This window comes from Gavialis gangeticus, unplaced genomic scaffold (genome assembly GCF_001723915.1).
Source record: "Gavialis gangeticus isolate Ggan-Ray unplaced genomic scaffold, GavGan_comp1, whole genome shotgun sequence".
In the NCBI taxonomy this organism is placed as follows: domain Eukaryota; kingdom Metazoa; phylum Chordata; order Crocodylia; family Gavialidae; genus Gavialis; species Gavialis gangeticus.
In genome coordinates this window covers 12,303,963-12,309,069 of record NW_017729001.1, presented here as the reverse complement: position 1 = coordinate 12,309,069, position 5,107 = coordinate 12,303,963, and positions in this window count along the sequence as shown.

Sequence of the window (5,107 nt, the reverse complement as noted above, 5' to 3'; positions counted from 1 at the left end):
ATGCACATGCTTTTGTACTGGACACACCGTGAAGCTGTCCTTTTGGGACAAGATTTTGCCCATGTTTTTTCTAAACTTGGCCCTTCTGCTGGAACAGGTAAACAGTGTGTACCAGCTGTTACCATGTCTCTCCAGCCAGGAGCCCAGTGGGCACATACCAGCCACCATCGCACTACCTGGTAGGCCTAATTTCCATTTCATCACATATTTCATTTCATAGTGGTTAGATGCTTCATCAAATTAACGAACTCCACGGCTTACCTGAAAATTACTTCTAATAGGCACTATTGCAGAAATTATACAGCACAGTCTAGTCACTGGAAATAAATATTACAGTTACAAAAATCGACCCAGAGATAAACCAAATGTCTCCATCTTCTTCATGGATCACCAAAATCAGTGTCAGGAAGACCACTATGTGGATTTTTCTGATCATTTTCCTACTCTATCCCTCAGAAAAAAAGCTCTCAGTGAAATCCCAGGCACTGCCCTGAAATTACAAGTTGTGTCCTGTGACTGTTCTTTAGGGTGATTTTCTATACTAATGAAAAAATGTTCTTTTTCTAATTCTATTAGAATTCTAATGTTATTCTAATTTTAACTTCCTATTTTAAATCATCGTCTCCATTTTAGAGATTAGGAAATTGAGGCACACAATAGTGACAGACTTGCTCAAGGTCATGCAATGACAGTGATGCAGGCTCTGGCCCACACTACACTAAAAGATGACATCAGTGCTTTGCCTGTTAGTCTGAGTGATAGACTCATGGTGATGTTCTGCTCTCATTAATGATACACTAATCCCATATACTCAGTGGTGTTGCACTGCAGAAATCAAGAGCACAGTTCATCCAATAGCATCAACCATGAGTTTTAGTCTTAAATCTGAATTATCTGGCTTTTATGCTATTTAGAATAAATACAGTATTTGGTTTTTAAATAGGGCTGGATAAAGGTTATGGCCAATAACAACAAAGTGTAACTTTGCATAATAAATTATCACGTTTAAGGGCATAAACTAAGCGCTACAAGAACAAGGGAAGAATTCCCCTATTTTCACATGCAGTGTTGTTCATAAACTCAAGTGCATTGTGGGATTAATTATCCTGTCTTTCCCTGAAGAATCAACCTTGCACACTTTGATCACTTTGGAGGCAGGGTGTTAGAGCTGATAGACCAGCAGTCCTGTGAGGCTTACCAAATCTTGCATTCTGTTCTTCTTTTTTCTAAATATGTGCATTTAAGAGAAAGCAGTGGTAAGTGCTCTAAAAAACCCAGGAAAAATGCAAACCTTCAGTCCTATCCCTCAGTCAAAATGTCCTTGCAGCCGCAAGGAGTTCCAAATAAGAAGGGCAGGATCATGCCTTGAAAATGGTATGATTAAATTGTGTCAGAGATGTTTTCCTGGTTGACTAAATGGTGACAATATGAAATGGAAGAAACCAGATTAAATCCTTAAACTCTATAAATGTTTGAGCCAAACACAAAATTGCATTTTAAGGCTAATCTCTAATAATGATTATTCAGCTCACAAATTGTGCCAGCAGTTTTGGAAGCTTGTAGTTTACTTTTTAGTCTTGTAAAGCAGTCTCAGCCTGCTGAGGGAACACAAATTATGAAATATTTTTAAACCCAGTTATATTTATTTATCCAGCAAACCAAATAATCTATTCAACTATTATATGTATGTAAGTTTCCCCCCCAAAATACCTTTTCATGATAGGGCTTTAAAACAAATCACAGCCTCTGTATAACAGCCATTCTTTAGTGTGAAGCAACCTTAAGCATCTCTTTGCCCTTAAATCCACAAGATGGCACATCACATGGCATCAAATGTCTTGCTTTGAAGTTGGGCACACTTCCAAGTCAGTGGCAAAGGAAAGGCTGAAATCAGTTAACACTTTATCTAGCATTTCTACAGCCTCATTATAGCCCACGGGAAGGAAAAATAATATCTAACATGTAAGTGTATGAGGATAAGGACCATCTTTTTGTAATGTATGGTGTACAACACCAGGCAGAATGGAGGTCCAGCCCCTGCTTGGTCCCCTTAAGTACAACAATACCAAAAAGAAATAATCATTAAAATATTACTAAGAACTTGTGCACTGAGTTTTAAGTTGCCACATAAAGGGACTTGGATACGAGTCCCCTGATAAAAATCAGACCATACATAGAACTGCAGACAAACCTTTAACTGAAGCACTGTGCATCAGGTAATGTTCTGCAGAACATTGGGGCTTCCTAGAGAGCTCAGAGAGAGGTCTTTTTCCATAGCTCTGTAGCTATGATCCCCCCGACCCAAGCTCAGATGCCAGGCATTTTGCTGCAGAATTCCAAGATTCCCAGCAGAGCCCAGACATGAAGTCAGAAACCCTGTTCTCATAAAATGGGATTCAGCCTTGTTGACATGGTTACCACACAGAGCAGGGAATTCCAGCTGGGGAGATTGCACATTTATGGTGCTCCAAATCCCACTTTCACACAGGGCCACAGCTGTACTTTATTGGAGCATCAAGACAATGTACAGCAATGATATGCCACATTGGGATGGTAAGATACCTTGGTTAAAATTCCCTTTATTCTCTTTGTTCTGCTCTTCATTCAAGCCATTGGAAGATCAGAGCTGCAGGAACCATTGGTAAAGAAGAAAAAGGCAGGGAAAGCTGTTGGTACCCTGTCCCTGAACCATCCTCTCCTGCCACTGCTGTTGGATGGCCTTCCTCTTTGGGTGCTTTGATGGCTCCCCGCTTCCTTCCCTGTGCTCTAAAATGCAGCAGCAGGAGCAGAACATACAGTGGAGACGTGTATTTTTGTACCTGTCTGTAGGTCATGGGAGCAGAGCAACAGTGGTCTAATGAGCCTCTGCTGCTGATGTTGTTGAATCTCTGGAGCAAGCAACCAACCAACCCGACATTAGAGACCTTTCTCCTTGAAGGATTCTAAAGTTGGAGGAAACATGAGGGGTAAGTCAGGGAGCAGAGGAAAACAAGAAAAAGAGCAGTTGGGGGGTGATGAGGAGGACAGACTACCCAGCTTCCCTAGAGAAGTAAAGAGGACAAGAGTGGCAGCTGTAGGGGATGAGATCTGAAGATGCGGGGGATCTGAACTAGAAGAGGTGGGGACTCTTGACTGGGACTGTGAGGATCAGATGGGGCTGCAAGGATGCAGTTTCATAGGCTATGAGCCATAAGCGTTCTGGTTAAAGCAGGGGTGGGCAAAATGCGGCCTGTGGGCTGGATGCAGCCCGCCAGACCACCCTATCCAGCCCACGGAGCCCCTAAAAAATTTAGAAAATTAATATTTATCTGCCCCTGGCTGCCTGTCAAGCGGCCCTTGATGGCTTGCCAAAACTCAGTAAGTAGCCCTCCGCCCAAAATAATTGCCCACCCCTGGGTTAAAGCATTGGCAATACATCTTTATAGTAAAGTGAGTTAACAGCACATCAGGGAGGGAAAGGGGTTGTAATGGTGAGATCAAAGCAGAAGATAGGAGTGGGTGTATTTTAAGTGTCACACAGGAAAACTGATTCTCTCATAGATCATGATAGACTGTAATTCAATGGCATATTTCCAGTCAAACCATACATCACTGTTTAACTAGCAGCAGAACCTCCCCTCCCCACCACACAACCAAGGCACATGTGAAAATGTTCTATTTACCATCTTTCACCTTGATAATAATCTGCAAGGTGTTCACACTGACCCTCCCTTGCAACTGAAAAGGACAGATTACACTGAATGGTGAGAAAGATTATATTGCCTGGGCACTGCATGAAAGTATTACGGATCAAGCTGTGAGCTACATAAAGGTGTGCTGTGCCTGCATTCAGCACATGTAAGGAGGTACTTGGCAGTAGGGAGTGGATTCTGCATGATCAGTGGTCCCTAGTGGAATGGGGTTAGGTCTGTATAGTGAAACCTGCCTAGGGTCACTGCACAATATTTCAAAGTACTCGGTATTTGCATGCAGTAGCTTGTTACATGTTCAAAGCCCTGTGCAGCCATGAGTTAATAAATCCTCACAACACCCCTGTGAAATACAATATTTTCAAGCCCTGTTCACTTTAGAGTCCAATGAAGAATGAGTGCTATGTCTGAATAAAAGATTATGGCTGTGCTTTCCCTTGCCAGAATGATTCAGGGATATGCACAGGGGGCTGCAAAGCATGCTCAGTTGTGGAAGGTTTGTGTGAGTGGCAGGAGCACAGTAGCTAATTGAAAGCAGCTTTATCTTTAACTCTTAAAAGGCTGCTTCAGACCATAGTGTTCTCCTCAGTCCTGCCCAGTCAAAGGATTTAGGAGCACATTTTAATTCTTTCTTTAAAAAACAAAAATGACAATCATATAATTAAGCAAAGTTAAGTAACTAGAGATACTAGGAAAACAGGGCATGCCCTTTTTGAAGAAAGTCAACAGAACATCATATGGAGAAAAACAGAAGGAAAATTCTCTCTCCAATTTGTAAAAACCAAAGTAAAAAAGAAAAAAAGGACACCAAACGTGGTTTTTTTCTCCAGAGGTCTTCAGTATTTCAGGAGTCAAGGTCAACGTCACTCATGCCAGACATGCAGAACTGAAACAGACTCTTAAAATGGTTTTTAAATCATTTTCAATGCTATGCAAACTTTAAAACCTAAATATGATTGTTCAGCTAAAAAATGGATTACATTTCATGTAACATTCTTGATTTGGAAGAATGATCCTTAACTGTAGAAAATAAAAGACCTTGGAGATAAGATTAATGAAGGGCAAAGATCAAATGGAATTACTGAGGCCACTGTTTTGAAAAAAAGCCTCTTTTAGGTGCCCTATCTTAGCCTGATTACCAGAAATGCTCTGTTCCTCTCAACACAAGGTCTGAAATGACTCAAGCTGTCTCTTCTGCCAGCATTTTCAAGTGGATTGGATTCTCATGTTGGGTGCCCAGCTTGAGTCATTTCAGACCTTGTGTTGAGAGGAACAGAGCATTTCTGGTAATCAGGCTAAGATAGGGCACCTAAAAGAGGCTTTTTTTCAAAACAGTGGCCTCAGTAATTCCATTTGATCTTTGCCCTTCATTAATCTTATCTCCAAGGTCTTTTATTTTCTACAGTTAAGGATCATTC